Genomic DNA, 18,389 nt, shown 5'->3' with positions numbered 1-18,389 from the left:
GAACCTACAGCGGATGGCGGAGAGTTCAGCTCTGCAATCCGCCGAGAGTGAGGGGGCGGAGTCACGCCATTTGCCGGCCGGGAGCTGGGAGAGAGCGGCGCTTGGAGTGAGCAGAGGGAGAAGAGTGCTGGCAAAAATTGGAACACCGACTAGTGGCGGCAGGGGTCGAGGAGTGGAGACCCTTACGTCCAGCCCTCCGCAGCATTGTGGTAGCATCCGGACTGAAGGAGCAGATTTTGGCGAGGAGCAAGTAAGCAAGGGGGTGAAAGAGGGCAGAAAAACAACCAGATACCAGCTGAGAAGTAATAGACCGGGGAGGCAGGGCTGTTTGTTGGAAGGGAACAATCCTGATAATTTACAAGGGGGTCCATCCTCTTTGTCAGTGGAGTGCAAGAAGGGTGATAAAAACGAGGGGGTAAAGAGAGAAACATTTTCTAAACCTACGTTTTCACCCTCAAAGAAAGAGAGAAAAAAGAGACAAAAAAAAGAAAAAGCTGGATTTAAGACCCCAATAACTCCTTCACTCAGTTCTTACTTCAAACCTGTCCCTAAAGTTTTGGTTTTGAAACCTGGTTCTACTTCCCAGCTCCAGCCCCATCTTAGGACTGAAGAGGTAGTAGAGACGGCCGAACAGGATTGGTCAACCCTCTTAACCCCTAACCCCTTTCAGGTTCTGAACACAGAAATGGAGGTAGAAAATGCTGTCAGCCTCGATACAGACCTAGCAGAGCCATTTACTAATCAGATAGTCCAATCTAATACATCAGAATCAGTAGCGGGAAGTCCAGCTGTGGTTCCTACTGAATTGCGAGAGAATGCAGGAATGGACATATTTACAAAGAGAGATGAGACATCAGTTAATGGGAAAAAAAATTCCTCCGAAGAAACTAGTCCTACACAGCATGAGAGATATGCTTCAGCAGATTCGTCCGTTATGGATTTTTTTAAGGAAACTGGAGCAAGACATTCATTTAGGTTTTGAAGCCTCTAAAAAGAATCAAGAGCGTATTAGCGCTACATGTACTCTGTTAGAGGACAAGATCGATAAATTAACTATACGTGTAGGCCAGATGGAATCTGAGATAAAAATGGTGCACGGAAGAGTCTTGGATAACCGCAAAGAGATAGAGACATTATACTCTCAGGATAGAGAACTTGATGAAAGGGTAAAAAGATTGGAAAACATGCAAAGGCGCAACAACCTCAAAATTCTCAAACTTCCAGAAGGGAAAGAGGGAACAGACATAAAGACTTTTATTGTGCAAATGTTAAAAAAAGAGCTGTCACTAGATGAAACTGAGGAGTTGTTGGCCAGAGACATTCAACGAGTACATCGCGACCCCTTTAGGCTAAATCCAGATCGGGTAAAGCCAAGAAAAATTCTGATTAATTTTGCAACATACTCACTGAAGGAAAAAATTTTGCAACTCGCTCTAAAGAAAAAGTCTATTTTGATAGATGGAGTATCAGTGGACATTAGGTCGGATCTGTCTCCAGCTACAGCTAATAGGCAATGGGAGATGGGAAAACGGTTGACACCCTTAAGGGAGTTAGGAGCCACGGCCCAGTTAAAATTTCCGCCTTCCTAAAAGTTATGTGGCATAACAAAATGTATACATTTCGTACAGTTGAGGAAGTAGATGCTTTTTTGGACGTTACCCAAGTAGCATAGAAAGTAGCATAGAAATAGAAACCTGACCAAGGTATATATAAAAAAAAAAAAAATTTAATGAGTGACATCACCACTGAGACGTCCACTGGCCTGGGCCATGGGAGTAATGGTTGGGTTTTCCGGGGAGGGAATTGAGAGTGAGGGGAGGGGAGGGAGTGGGTTCAGGGAGAAAAAAAAAATATTCCTCATGAGCTATCTTGCTGTGTCCTAATCAGAAGGGAAATCTGGGTACTATATGATAAATATTATGAGCAGGGCTAATAAAAAGGAGCTAAGGTTCCTCACTTGGAATGTTGACGGGCTCTGAGTTAAATCAAGAAGACTACTAATTTTGAAATATTTAGAAGATTCGCCAGCACAGGTTATTATTTTGCAAGAAACACACTTAAGACAAAGGGAATGTAAGGACATATTCACTACTCAAAAATGGATTGGAAATGCTATTTACACATCTCAAGACTTGGTTACAAAGGGAGTGGCTATTTTGATCAGAAGAAGATCTGATATAGTAGTTGAAAACAGTTTAGTAGATAGTAGAGGGAGATGGGCGATTTGCAAGTTACGATTGCCGGGAGAAACGTTAGTAGTAGTTGGTTACTACGGCCCTAATACTGATGATCCTACAATCCAAGAGAAAATTGAAGTGGAACTATTGGACTTCTCAGGTAAAATTGTTATGGCAGGAGATTTTAACACAGTATTAGATGGCAAGCTGGATAGAACTGGTAATCCTAGGGCAATAGTGAATAGTAAAATGACTGCTAAAGTAAAGTCAGTTATGGCTCAGCTAGGGCTGTGTGATATTTGGCAACTTAAAACAGCAAAGCAGCTAGGATACACGTTCTATAACAAAAAATATAAACATAATTCAAGGATTGATTTTTTTCTGATAGATATTAGGCTGAAAGAGCGAGTTATTAATGTAGACCATATAGGGGCACATTTATCAGATCACTCTGCCGTGTGTTTAAACTTAACTAGAAGAGACGACCCCGGTTTGGAGATTAGATCGCACAATTTTAGCTGATGCAGAAGTCTTAGAAAGTCTTAAAGAAGAGATACAAATTTTTTTGGAGATAAACCTGGGATCGGCTAGGGAAGACATAGTGTGGGAAACATGCAAAGCATTTATGAGAGGTAGCATGGGAGCTCTAGGTGCAAAAACACGTAGACTATATTATAGTCAAGTCTCTAATCTAGAAAAAGAGATCCGAGAGGCTGAATTTATTCAAATCTCTCAGGGAGTTACCATCTCAGATGGACCATGCGAGAAAAAACTCTTAGATTTAAAGGTTCAACTTACTGCAACACTTACCCAAAGAGTTAAAGAGAGATGGGAAGCCAGTCAGTTGGCACACTTTTCATACGGAGAGGGATGTGGTAAGCTACTAGCGTGGAAAGCCAAGAAAGATGCTACACGGAATCAAATTAAGGAGATTAAGAAACCAGGGACAGACCAAGTTATTACAGAAAATAAACAGATTGTAGAAGCGTTTCAGCAATACTTTGCAGATGTTTATACAGAGGATCTCTGTCCAGATAAGGTTGAGATTGAGTCCTGGCTGCCTCTAATACAACCGCTTGTAGATGAGGATATGTTGGAATTAAATAAGGAAATAACTCAGGAAGAGCTGATGAAAGTTATCAAGGAAGGCAAAAGAGGGAAAGCACCTGGACCAGACGGTCTACCTGTAGAAGTTTACAAAGCTTTAGGAAATACGGTGGTCCCCACTTTGTGTCAGTTGTATAACAACATTTTCAGAGGAGAAGTGGCAATCCCAAGCTCATGGAACGAAGCTGCTATTGTTTTAATACTTAAACCAGGGAAATCCCCAAAAAGTATGGATGCGTACAGGCCGATTTCACTTTTAAATTGTGACTACAAATTTTTTTCTAAAATCCTAGCGGATAGGCTTGGTAAAATCATTCATAAACTGATCCATGAAGATCAAAGAGGTTTTATCAAGAAGAGATACTTAAAAGATCTTACTTTTTCATTGATAGGTATGATAGACTTAGCCTCTAAATATGAATATCCCTTGGCAGTTATTGCGTTAGATGCTGCCAAGGCTTTTGATCGAGTCAATTTTGTATACTTAAAAACTCTTTTGCACCATCTTAATTTAGGGGATAAGTTCACACAATCTATTTTTTCTTTGTATTGTGCACCTACATCAAGAGTACTGGTAAACGGAACCCTTACGCTTCCTATCAGAGTAATGCGGGGCACGCAACAAGGATGCCCCTTGTCACCGCTGCTCTTCAATATATATATAGAGCCTCTTGCATGCAAAATTAGACCTTCAGTAGAGATACCCCCTTTTGCTGTGATGGATTGGTCCAAGAAACTTGGGTTATATGCGGATGATATTATTGTTTATTCTACTAATTTAGTTGGAACTTTGGAAAATTTAGTGAATACGACAAAGGAGTTTGGTAAGATTTCTGGATATCAGTTAAATCAAGACAAAACTGAAATAATGACTTGGAATCTTGACACTGAAGGTGTTAAAATCACAAAAGAAATGAGGTATTTGGGAGTTAGGATTACTCAGAAAATTGAAGATTTGGCAAAAACTAATTTTGATAGGGTGAAGAAAGAGGTTGGGGACACGTTAAAAGGTTGGATGAATTTACCCCTGTCAATATATGGAAGATCCAATCTTGTAAACATGGTGATTGTACCTAAGATTACCTTTTTGTTCGAGACTATTCCGCTGGGCTTCAAAAAGGAATGGCTGGCGAAGTTACAAAGCATGATAACATCGTTTATCTGGGCGTCAAAATCCTCTCGAATTTCTTGGAAGAAAATAAGGAGGAAAGTTGAAAAAGGAGGATTGGCGGCTTCAGACTTACGAATATATGCATGGGCTTTTTGTTTAAAAAATTGCAGGATGCTGTTGGGTACTCCTGTTAACTCTCAGATCGGAGGTCTTTTTGCGATAATGCTGAAGAGATCAGGTTATCATGAGTTTGGTTTTTTGTATAAGTTTGGAGACCCTAAGTTTTTCAAAAAAGTGAAACTCAAGAAGTTGAGAGACTTGGCGGAGATATGGTATAAGATCAGGAAATTATCTAAACTTCCGTATTTCAGCCACAGTGCCCAAATATGGGATTCTCCTGGAGCCCCCTCTTGGACAAGAGATGCGCTTGCTTTAAATTTGAAAAAGGAACCTGGTTTGCAAAGGTGGAAGGATTTGTTTCAAGACGGCAATTTAATTCCTTGGGGTAGTTGCCAACAAAAGTGGGGCTCAGTCTTCTCAAAATATAAATACTTACAGATTCAAAGCTGGGCAAGCCATTTGGAAGTAGAGATTGGAGTGGAAAATGAGCTTGAGTCAAAGTTGGAGACGGGGGCATTCGAGAAGGAAGTAGCTTTCTGGTATTGGCGAATACTAGATATGGAGGATGGAACATTTGATTTACCAGAGACCCTGTGGAAGGAAAGCTTGCCAAGGATCGCGACAGAAGACCAATGGCAAGTAACTATGTGCATGCTATATAGAATTGTTAAACCGGCAAATCTGAGGCGAAATCTTTTGTTTACTATCCACAGGGCATACTGGTCTCCATACAGGCTTTCTAAATTTAAAGATGGAGGGATTGTTGGATGTCCAAAATGCAAAGCTCCAAATGTTGATGACCTACACATGTTTGTGTCCTGCCCAATTATCAAGAAATTCTGGTTAGATGTGAGTATTTCTCTCTCCAAATCTTTGAACCAACCCATTGAGGTAAGCCCCGAATTAATTATTACTGGGAGAATTGATTTACAAAATAGATTTTTGAACAATAATTTCAGACTTATTTTTTATGCTATGTTGTTGGCACGTCGAGAGATATGTAAACTGTGGGTCTCACCACTTAGTCCCACTTTATTAGATTGGGTTTTAGCTATGAGGTACATGGCTAAGCTTGATATGTTAGACCGATCTAAAAGAAATAGAGGATTTTGGATACCCTTCCTGCTAAATTTTGGTTAAAGTTAACTTTATGTTAAAGTCCAATGATTAAGCCCGTGCCTGTCTCGCTGGTATTTGAACTACCCCAGTATGATAAAGAGAGTTGGTGGAAGACACACATCTTGGGTCAGGGTGGGAAGAAGGATAGTTTAGAGGAAGGCCAGGCCCAAAATATGTGTTGTCTATGCCCCATTACTCTAAATCCAGCATAAGAGATAACAACAGCCCAGTGGTGGATTAGAGAGAAGAAGGGGCGGCAAGACGGCAAATGAGGATAAAAAAAAAAAGAAAAAAAAAAGACAGAATCATCACTGTCTGTTCCAAATTTTGGAGCATCTATAACCCATAATAGCATATGAATATGTGGAACACCTCTAACTTGGTACTCTTTACACCAAAATATATCAGCTACTTCTCCAAGAAGAGGATTTGTTGTGTTGCATATTACAGACATCATGGCTTGAAATCTGTAGCTGAAACATCCTCAAACATATGCAGAGTCCAATGAGCAAAGTGTTCCTGCTGTCTTCAGATTGATAGATATCTTTTTTGCTTGAGTTCACTTCTCCTAAGAAATCAAGGAGGTTATCCCATGCATACCCAGCACAACTGAGTGTTGGATATCAAGTTGTATTCCAGGTTTTCATCTTTTCCTTGAACTTGTCAATTAATTTCCTTGCTGTGATACTTTGCAGATTCACTCCTATCTTGAGAATGTTGTTTAATGCATAAGACAGTCCTGACAAGCCACTCTCAAATAAAAGGTGAAATATAAAGGCAATACATTAGCGAAATCTAGGATCCTTCGAATATAGTCTAGTTGATCTGTATTAGGCTGCTGGTTTATGTACAGGTTAGTCATCATTCCTACCACCCACTTCTGTATGAATGAGATGCAGAAAACATTGACTCTAAACTTTGCTCTCATACACTCAAGGGAGCTCCTCTTGCTTCCTTAATTTGAGAGAGATCAGTAGCATCACCAATAATCTCTTTAGAAAGCATAGGGTGGATACTGTAGTGTCCATACATTTGTTCCGATCAGGATCAATCCACCTTTTAAGAATACTCAAAACCGACCCTACTCATAAAGCGGGTCATACGTTAGATATTGTATGCACCAACTTCCAGGACACGCATATCAATGAATTAATTCCTATTTTATGCTCAGACCATGTAATAATCAAATTCACCATTAAAACAAATGAGTCCCCACAGATTCACTCTAAAGAAAAAAAGCTGAGTCGCCCATGGAAAAAGATTAACTTAGAAATGTTTGCGAAAACGTTTGCCCCCCCCGAGAGTAACTGAGGACATAGAGCTTGACAGATTGGTCTTAGACTTTGATTCTGCAATCAGTAAGACCCTGGATTCTATAGCTCCTAAACGCCTAATAAACTGTCAGAAACTGAAATCGCCCTGGTTCACTGATGAATTGAAAACTATTAAACAACACACCAGGAAAGTCGAACGAAAATGGTGTAAATCAAAAAATATTGATGATAAATCACACTATAAAATTGCTCATAAAGAATATATGAACAAAATCGCCAATGCTAAGAAAAGCTATCTTGGGGAAAAAATTAAAGCAGCTGGTAATTCACAGAAAGAATTTTATGCAATTGTAAAAGACTTTTCAAACCCCATTGCCTGACAAAAGGTCATTCAGGAATCCCAGGACTGGGCCGACGAACTAGCCACCTACTTCAAAGACAAAATTAATACAATCCATGAATCATTTCCCAAAGAAACAGGCACAACTAGTGAGCCATGCCATGCTGATCCCTCCACTATAAATCCCATACAGCAAAATTTAGCCGACTTCGGAACAATCACGGAGGACAAGGTAGCCAACATACTAAAAAAGGATAAATCAGGTTACCCCAAAGACCCAGCGTCCGCACCGATTTTAGCCAAACTAGCACCTGCCCTGACTCCCACACTGACCTCTATTTTTAATATGTCCCTAACTCGTGCCTTGTTCCCCACCCCCTGGAAGGAAGCCATTGTGAGGCCAATTCTTAGGAAAAACAACACAGACCCCAAGCAACCGGTGAACTACAGCCCCATATCTTTACTACCACTCTTTGGTAAATCAACGGAATCTATCATCAATGCAAAACTGGTAAAATTCCTTGAAAGACACTCGCTATTAGATTGCTCACAGTCAGGATTCAGAGCTTCCCACAGCACTGAGACCACACTGATAGAGGTGGTTGATAATATCCGGTTGGCACTAGACTCCAAACAGTCGGCTATTCTCATCCTGCTAGACCTTTCGGCGGCCTTCGACACCATATCCCACAGAGTTTTATTAAAACGACTGGCGGAGATAGGTGTCGAAGGCCAAGCCCTGGGCTGGATCGAGAGCTATCTCACAGGCCATAGCTCTAGGGTCAAATCAGGACCTTTCTCATCAGATGCTATTGATAACGACAAGGGAGTGCCCCAGGGCTCAATTTTTAGCCCAACCTTATTCAACGTCTACGTATCACCATTGGCCAAAATAATTAGGGACATCGGCTTCGACACACTGTCGTACGCCGACGATACCCAAATTCTTATAACCCTTGGCTCTGATCCAGCAGAGACTAAAGTGAGATTCAGGAATTGTATGCTAGAAATAAAAAGCTGGATGACCAATAATTTCCTAATGCTTAATGCAGGCAAATCCGAAATAATGCTTTTCGGTGCGGCCAAATCCATCTGGTCCCAAGAATGGTGGCCACCGGAACTTGGACCCTGCCCATCTCCAAAAGACACTGTTCGGAACCTGGGCTTCATCCTTGATGACAAGCTGTCCATGGCTCCCCATACGAATAAATTAGTACATACCTGCATAGGTCTCATGAGGAGCCTAAGGAAAACATTCAAATGGCTGCCCTTGTTCTATCGTAAACCATTGATTCAAGGCTTAATTACCAGCCGCCTTGACTATGGTAAAGCTCTCCTTGCTGACGCAAACGAGGGCACACTAAATAAACTGCAGACACTATTTATTGTAATAAAACTGACATTACTCTTTAAAATTCATGCATGTGTATCCATGTCTATTTTGTGTTAGTGTATGCATTAGTCTCTCACTTGGTATACTACCATATCTAATACTGTGTTCCTCTGTATTGACCTATGTTTAAAGGATGACAAGTCTGGATTAGAAACTAGGTTGTGTCAGTACTTAGCTGCATATCAGAATGAGTCTGAAAGTACACCTGTAGGTTTGCCAGTGCATGTTTAAGTATACGTGCTGGTACGTAACTGTCTGTTTTCGTGCCTCAATGGCTCTCTAAATGTGTATGTAAATGGCTGAAAAAATGCCTTTCATATGCCTGCTCAGTCAGATAAGTACATTCTGAGAATTTGAGTGAATGTATAAGTCCCTCTGTCACTCTGTGACTGGATTAGAGGCTGTATGCTTTGGAAATACGTATGTCAGTTGCATAATGTATGGTATGCTCTATGTAGTATTTGGTGTAGGGGTCTACAAGTGAATTAATAAGTGAATAAAACTCAAAAAGACATCTCCCTATCTTGTAAGCACCATTCTTTATGTCATACCTACAGTTTATCTCAGAGGAGAGTTATGTGTAATAAAACATGGAAATAAACTTTACAAATGTCTTTTGTATGCTAAGTGAAGCTAGCCATGAGAGTGTACAGATAGGGTCTCCACTACTAAGCCTTGCCCTTATTTAAAGGACTATGTGTCTTGGTGAATGATGAGGTTGTGTCACTGCTTGCCTACATATCGGAGTGAGTGTAGGAGTCCAGCTATAGCAGTGCCATGAAATGTTTAAGTAAATGTGCTGTTAAATAACTGTGTGTTTTTTAGTACCTCAATGGCTCTCTAAATGTGTGTATAAATGGCTGAATACATGCCTTAGTGCTTGCGTTAGGGAATAGAGGGGTAGGTAAGTATGTCTGCAAATGCCTTTCATACACCTGCATAGACATTCAGAGTCTGAGTATATTAGTGAATGTATAAGTCCCTCTGTCAATCTGTGACTGGGTGAGAGAGAGGGTGTGTGCTTTAGAAGGATGTATTTCAGTTGCAATATCGATGGTATCCTGTACATAGTGCTCAGAATAGAGGCCGGCAAGTGAATGGGTAAAATCCTAAAACTCAAAAGGGCATCTCTTATTTTTTTAGGCACAAAGCACCATGCTTTATGGGATACCTACAGAATATCTCAAAAGAGATTAATCTGTACTAACATGTGAATATAAGACTTGCCAAATGGTTTTCACATGCCAAATGATGCTGGACTCCTGGATTAACAGTTTGACAAACAGCTTTCACATACCAAGTAAGGCTGGCATTGAGAGTGCACAGAAAGGGTCTGGAGTAGTAGGCCTGAACCTTGTTTAAACACTGCACATTTAACTATGCCTACTACTCTCATACTACACATGTGACATATTTTTTGTTTAAGATGCATGTCTTACAATTTAAGGGCAGACAAACCTGCTCTATTACCAATACATACCCTAAGGCTATCTAATACATAGCTCTGAAGTTTTTCATGTTCACATATTATGTACACCTACAGTGCAGAAATAGGACTGCAAGTCCCAGAGTTAAAAGAAAAATATTATTTCTGAGAACCACATCATGTATAGCCATGTAAAACTTTGCACATCGTCGCATACATTAGTAAGAATAACTTTAACACTTAGGAAGGGATTTTTGTTTCTAGCAATTACAGCATGAAGTAAAACAGCACATGTACAATGTTAAATTCCTGGGTATCACATTGCAAACTAACTTCTCCCTCAGCTACTCTGCACCTGACACAAACTGCAGCATACTCACACACTCAGAAAGTGTCTTACTCACCTACTGATAAATATATAAAAGCACTCACACTATCACTCATAGATCATTTGAAAAAGTTTAAAAACGTTTCTATATTTTTCATACTCAATTTTACCTACCAAAAATACACATATATCTTTTCAAAAGAAAAATCTCAAAGAACAATATACTTCACATAGAGTAACCATTAATGGCAACCTCTTCAACTTTGCACTCTCTGATAGTGTGGAAGGCAGCAACTAAAACCCCATCTTTAATTTTTTAGTTGTGTAACTCCACTTCTGAATTGTCAGTATGAGCTAACGCTTTCATACACTTTTAAATAGAAGGCCAATATAGTTGGGTATTTGCATATTCGCTGCTTGTTCATGATCATCACAAGAAACTCCTGAAAGCAACAGGAGTCCAAAAGAATTTTTAGCATGCTAGTTTTAGGATTTAGAAGCTACAGTACACTTTATTAACAAGCCCTGATTAGGAAATTAAACAATTATCAAGCAACACATTTCTAAAAACAGACAACTCTCTCTTTAACACCCTTCTCCCAATACACTCTTAGCACAGTCTCCATAGCAACCCACTAGAACCATTAGGTCACAAGTTTGCAGCACATTCTAGAAGGATCATACTACAGATCAAAATACTTTTATTTGATTTCATTAAGAATCATAAAAGGGTGGGCGTACCACCATGAGTCATAAAACCATGGATCAACATTTTAAAACTGGTCTCTAAAGGAAGAAGACAAATATTGTAGGGAAATGATAAGCAAGATGAGGCTTAATCATGTCAACGGGCAATAAATAGTTTAAGGTTTTAAAAAAGTTCTTCTGCCACGTTTTACCAAAAGTCTTTAACACAATAAAGCGATTTAGTTAGTAAGCATCTGGGGAGATTAGCAGTTGGTACATTAAAAAAGTTGTGATCTGTGCCACTGAAGAGATGTAAACAAATTGTGTTAAGGCTGCTTGCGTTCATTCGCTATATTGTCCAGTTCATTTGCAGCTGATTTCCATTAGTTTATGGCACTGCAGGACAGTTGAATGGAAGTCCCGCCATACTATTTTATGACTGCTGCTCAGCATGTCCTTATGTGTGCTTTCTTAGTTCATCCCGCAAGACTGTTTTCTGGGTTCTAATAATGCGGGGCAGATACATAGGAGGTGCAATAACGGCTCATCTCCCTGTCCGCATAGCCGACATTCTTTAGTTAACCATGTTTGTTTCCATTTTGGGGTCAAATCCTTCGTGGGGTATACCCCCAGCCTCAAGAGTGTCAAATAGCGTTTTTTATTATATGAAAAGTGTTCAAACAGGTAGTGTTGGGCTTTTAGGGCATGGTACAATTGTGTCACTACCCAAGCGTGCTTTTTTTTAGGTGTTATCGGTTAATAAAGATGTTTGTTTGATCGCGCTATTCACAACAATTTTAAAACCGGAAAATGTTGTTATGGTTAGCCATGCCTCCTGTAGTTGTAGTTCTAAGAGTAATTGTTTTAGCACTGTGGTAATCCAGTTTTTTAGCCTGGTTTGGGCTTCAATCTCCATCAAACAATGGTGGGCTAAGGTGTTCTCTTTGGCTGCTTTCATCCTCCAGTAGTATTTGACTAGTGCGTCTTGTCTGGCTGGTTTCTGTTTTTTTTCCCCAATATTCCAGTCGGATTTGGGCTTGCAAAATTTGATGAGGAATTAAAAACAAGCGCTTGAAGAGGGTGGATTGTGCTGTATTTAGTGCTGTAAGCATCATTGGTGTTCAATAAATCTGAACCATATGAGATGGAATTTCATTATGAAAAAATGGGGTAACCCAACAAGTCAACGGACCTGGGTGCAGTGCGGGAATACATTAAACAATACCTTGTTTATAATGCGTTCATAAACAAGGTATTGACTGCATATATGGAAGTGGTTGTTCTAGGTATTGAATACCAATTTTGTATTCCCATATGAGAAGGAAGGTAGAAATGTAACTGCGATTACTTTAAGCAGGTGCCCTGTTGAGCAACCTGAAAGATTTTGCTGTAAGCTTTTCAATGCGAAGACCACTTGTTTTCCTTTTGTAAGACCTTGTTTGAAGTTAAGATGGCAATCCAGTTGAAATCCTAAGTATTTATAAGAAACCACCCTGGTTAATGGTTTCTCATCTAATTTCCAGGTGAATTTGCTTGTTGAGCGATGTTTGGAGAAGGATATCACCTTTGTTTTGTGTGGTTAATTGTGAGTTGGACGGAGGTGATGTAGGCTCCTAGTTTGGAAATTAGTCGCTGCAGACCTATTGGAGTTTGTGCTAGTAGGACAATATTATCCGCGTATTGAAGACTTGGGGGCAGATTTATGTTAACTGGCGCATCCCCAGGGATGCGCCAGTTAACGTGCGCCACAGTGCGCCACAGCTACGCCACCCATGGTGCGCCGCATTTATAATGCGGCGCACCATGGTGCAAAAATGGCACAGATGCGTGACGCATCTGTGCCGGAAATGTGACGCATTGCTGGAGTTGCGTCGCAAGCGTGCCGCAGCTCCAGCAAGGCTCGGGGGTACACTATCTGCACAATGCTGCGTCAAGACCTACGCCTGCTTCAAGCAGGCGCAGGGTTTTGACGCAGCATTGCCCTCAAAGTGACTGAGTGAAATCTCATTGATTTCACTCAGCCACTTTCAGGAGGCGTTCCTGCGCAGGAACGCCCCAGCTGCGCAGGAACGCCTCCTTATGGCGCAGTGCTTTACAACGTAACGCATCTCCTAGATGCGTCACGTTGTAAATAGGGCGCATTGTTTGCGTCGCAGTTGCGTCAAATAAAGTGACGAAATTGCGGCGCAAAGAGGCGCAACGGCCTCATAAATCTGCCCCTTGGAGTGGGGATTTTGCCCAATTTTGGTGGGTCTGCTTGAACAAGGCAGCGGTACTTGTCTAGGTCAGTGGTGTAAATGTTAAATAAGCAGGGAGCCAATACGCACCCCTGTTTTAACCCATTGAATGTTGCAATTTTACTAGTTATGCTGCACCAGTCTCCTTTCCTTATTTGGACCCACGTATCAGTGTACAGGTTGGTGATAGCCGCCAAAAGTTTGGGTGGTGCCCCCCAACTTTGCATCTTATTCCATAGTTTGGCTCTTGATATCTTATCAAAGGCCGCTTTCAGGTCATACTAGTTACACAATCAGGTGCAGCAGGTGTGGTTTACTGTACACAATAAAAAGCATGTCCAAGTCTGAATTACACTTTTTTTTATCTTTACAGAGCCATTCATAGATATACTGGCACATGCATTAAGGTAGGCTTTTGTGATTCCTTAAGTGTGACTCACAAATTGTGAGTCGCAATTAAGGAATGGCTTCTCATTCATTCCCATGTGCCTACAGGCCCATTGGAATGAATGGAAATTGCATACACAATTTGCGAGTACACATTTGGTGCAATTTCAAGAGTGTCAAAAAGACACCCTGCTGCACCCTTGAAATTGTAATGTGCACCCATGTTGCGCACACACATGCCCCAAGGGCATGTGTGTGTGGAACATGTAACTTTGAAAAATGCACTTTAGTGCATTTTTTAAAGTTGTTGCAAATTACCGCCCTGTTTTATTTTTCAGTAATTTGCGACCACAGATAGCAAAATCACTATTTTAAATTGCTTCTAGCATTGCAATTAAGGAATTGCAATTTGTGATTCCTTAAATGCAATCGCAATTTAGGAAATCACAATAAATTGTGATTACCTAAATTGCCAGTCCCACAAACTGTCTTGAATTGCAAAAGGTCATTTTGCAATCACAAACGGCTGATTTTTGCGAATCGCACTGTTTGCGATCGCAAAATGGTTTGATGCATGTGCCCCACAGTTACTTATCCTTTCAAGACACTCCTTAATTTTAGTCACAAGCTTGTTCACAGCATCCACTCAATTTTAAACCAAGAGCACACCTCCATTTTAACTGCCTATCATTTTCCAAACTCTCTCATTCAGCTCCAGCCTTCTCATGTCTGCTACTGTTGCTTCATTTCAAAATGGTTAGTGTGTGGATTGTGGGCCACAGATATGTGTTTTGGGCAAGAGAGACTACTAGAAAGAGTGGTATTGACAGGGACTTGGGTTTGTATACTCTGGGCATTACTTGGATTGGCCAGACAGGGTTGAAGTGGCATCAATTGGTGCCTTTGACTAAAATATTTGTGGATTACCAACCCCCTGACCTCATGATTGTGCACTGTGGGGGCAATGACCTAGGCACCCTGATTGGTGAAGGACTGGAAATCCTAATGAAAGATAACTTTGCACAATTAATGACACTTTTCCCTCACACTGTCTTGGTGTACTCCAATATATGCCAAAGGCTGAAATGGAAGTGGTCTAATCAATTTGGTCCACAGTTTCAGAAAGCCAGGAAACATGTTAATAAATCTATTTCTCCAATCTCTTTGTGGCCATAACATGGGCTCTATCTACAGCAACCTGCGTTTTGACATGCATGGAATCTATAGAAGTGATGGAGTTCACTTCACAGACGAAGGCAACAAGGTGTTTCTCAGCAGCCTGAAACACTGCATCTGGTTTTATTTGTAGCTGCCACACAATGAACACAAACTGCACTTCTCAGTGCCACACAATTGCAGAAAATGATGTCTATTTTCTTTATAAACATATTTTTTTAAATGTTCATAACAAGGTCATTATATTCATGAATTCATCACGAATATGTGTAACAAAAGCTGATATTCAATAACCACAGCACATTCAACATTCAACATTCATAATAGTTCCTACATCACTTCTTAAGATACTATGCATGTCAAAACGCAGGTTGTTGTAGTATGTATAAGGGATTCTGTGCATCGCAATAACTCCATAACAATATGTATAAATCTCTGAGTGTTTCTCTGAGGGCATTTATGAGAGTTTGAGTGGATCTGTCAGTGGGTGTCTAACTGTCTCAGAAGCTCTGGCAGAGGGTGTGTGAAAGTTACACTGGTTTATGAGACCATATGTGAGTGTCTCAGTATGTCTCTGAGTGAGTGTACGAGTCTCTGAGTGGGTGCATAAGTATCTCAGTTGGTCTGTGAATGGGTGCACAAGTTTCTCATTAGGTTTGTGAATGGGTGCATGAGTCTTTCAGTGGGTCTGCAAGTCGGTACATCAATGACTAAGTTGATCCGTGATTGGGTGCATGAGACTCTGAGGCAGTCTGTGAGCAGATACATCATTGTCTGAGTGGGTCTCTGAGTGGGTGTATCATTGATTGAGTGTGACTGGGTTCATGAGTGTCTGAGTTGGTCTGTGAGTCAGTGCATCAGTCTCTGAGTAGATATGTCAGTGGGTGCATGAGTCTCTGAGTGAGTGAGTATGTGAGTGGGTGCATGAGTCTGTGAGTGGGTACATGAGTCTCTGAGTAGGTATGTGAGTGGGTGTATGAGTCTCTGATAGGGTCTGTAGGTTGGTTCATGAGCATCTAAGTGGGTCTCTGACAAGGTGCGTGAGGCTCTGAAAAGTCTGTTAGTGGGTGGATGCATGAGTTTGTGAGTCAGTCTGTGAGTGAGTGCGTGGGATATGAGTAGGTGCATGAGTGTCTGATTAGATTTGTGAGTGAGTGCATGAGTCTCTCAGTGAGTGTATGAGTGTCTCAGGTGGACTGTGAATGGATACACCTGTGTATTTGTGAGTGGGCACGTGAATTTCTGAGTAGTTCTTTCAGTGGCTGCATGAGTCTCTGAGTGGGTCTGTGAGTAGGTGCATGGGTGACTAAGTAGGACTGCGACTGGGTGCACAAGTCTCCTAGTGGGTCTGCAAGTGGGTGTGTCATTGTCGGTGTGGGTCTTTGATTGGATGTGTAATTGTCTGAATGGGTTTGTGAATGGATGCATGTTTGTCTAAGTGGATGTATCAGTCACTGAGTTGGTCTATGACTGGGTGCATGAGTATTTGAGTAGTTCTGCGATTGGGTGCATGAGTATTAGAATGGGTCTGTGAGTGAGTGCATGAGTCTATGAGTGAGCGGGTTTGTGAGTGGTGCAAAAGTCGGGGAGTTTGTGCATGAATCTGTGAGTATGTGCCTGAGTCTGTGAGTGGAGCTGTGACTGGGTGCATCATTGTCTGAGTGGGGCTGTGAAAGTACTTTTTCACTGATATTTAAGAATTTGCCATGATGTCATCCCGGAGGACCATGCTGATGTACGCAGCGAATATGGGGCTTAGAAAAAAAACAGTTTAGTGAAATGTTCTACACATCTGAGGTTCCCAAGGGATACCTACATTCCTCCCTTGGGATCAGGACACATCCAACCTCACCACTTATGCCAGGTTTTGCTATTTCCATTGAGGTCCAGAGACTGTTCCGATAAACTAAACTGGCAGCAGCAACTATCTGCTCAGGTTGTGGCCAGTCAATCAAGGCATCCATGTTTGCACACGCATTCACGATTTGTCGCGAATTTGTCATGAATTAGCCACAATTGTAGATATACAAATTTGAATTTTCTTTAATACATCACAAACTACTGAATGGATTTACACCAAATAACAAAAAGTGCAATCTTTGGACCTAAAGCTAGCTTTCTGCCAAATATGGTGTCATACTGTTCAGCGGTTCGGGTTGCAGGCATATCTAAAAAGTCAATGGTAATTAACATGGTAAACACACTTTTGTGTCCCTCCCTCCCCCTTTTTCATGGCCCCTGGCTATGGGATCACCCCGAAACTTTCCTTGCACAATAAGACCCAACTTGACATGTATTATTTTTTTAATTTCATGAAGATTCGTCAAAAGGCGCCAAAGATGTAGGCAAGTCAAAAAAAACGTGGTCCATATATGAAAACATGGTCCTCACTATAACTACCTACTTGTGACCACTTGGGGGGTTAGGAATCACAGCAGCAGAGTCCAGGTTCAAGGTTCAAGATGGTTGAAGCCTTTTCTGTCCCTGAGACTCTGAACAAGAGGCCAGTCAACTAGCCCTTGGAGTCACTCTTTTGATCCTGGGTTCATCATGTAAGTCCAGTCTCTCTCACTCAGCCAACAGGGTAGCAGAGTAGCATGGCAGTAGAGCAGTCATTCCTGTAGCAGATCAGCATAGTAGTACTTCTTCTTCTGAGTCTTCCACAGGTCCAGAAGCGTTATGAAGACTAGGGTTTGAGGGTCCATTAGTTATACATAGTGCCCACATTGGAAAGCAAGAAGCTTCTAGAGTCCTCTCCATGCAGAGGTGTTTGGAATTTCCTGCTGCCCTGGCCTCATGTTGTCTGGGGGCACAAAAGACTAGTGTCAAACCCTTTGTGAGTGTGCTGAGGCAGAGTCTTTGTGATGTGCAAGTATGGTAGGTGACAGGTCCTCTCCCTCATCAAGTCAGAGATTGTCCATCCTGCCAACAACTATTTCCTCTTTGTCTCACTGTCTGGGAGTATTGCACAAAAAACAACTGCCAGCCACACCTAGCCATATAACCTAGATACAGGCTGCAGACACCAAATGGTTAGGACAAGAAAGTGCTCACTTTCTAACAGTACAAAAAAAACAACACAAAAACAACAATGAAGTTGCCAATACTGTGCCCTATTGTATCTCTTTTCAAATGGGACACATCCCTGACTCAATGTGTTTCAACTTCACGTCTTTTTTTAAAATCAATTTTTTCAAAAACCTATTGTGCTTTATTGTATGTATCAAAATCATTCAACAATGTACATGTACCATATATACAGCCCACACCCACCTTTCACAATTTTACAAACAAAAACAATACATGTTTAGAAATTACCTAAATACAATAAGACAAAAAATAATAATACAAACAATTAAACACCTGCATGGAAAAATAACATAAAAAATGCATGAAAGAGTCACTTCATTTCAGTTTACTAAATAGTCATCATGAAACCAACAGTGCCTATAGTCAATGAACCCTCTGGTCGTACTACATAATCTCTTTGCTTAATATTTTTGTCAC

This window comes from Lissotriton vulgaris, chromosome 6 (assembly GCF_964263255.1).
Source record: "Lissotriton vulgaris chromosome 6, aLisVul1.2, whole genome shotgun sequence".
NCBI lineage: Eukaryota > Metazoa > Chordata > Amphibia > Caudata > Salamandridae > Lissotriton > Lissotriton vulgaris.
Note: the sequence above shows the minus strand (reverse complement) of the source record.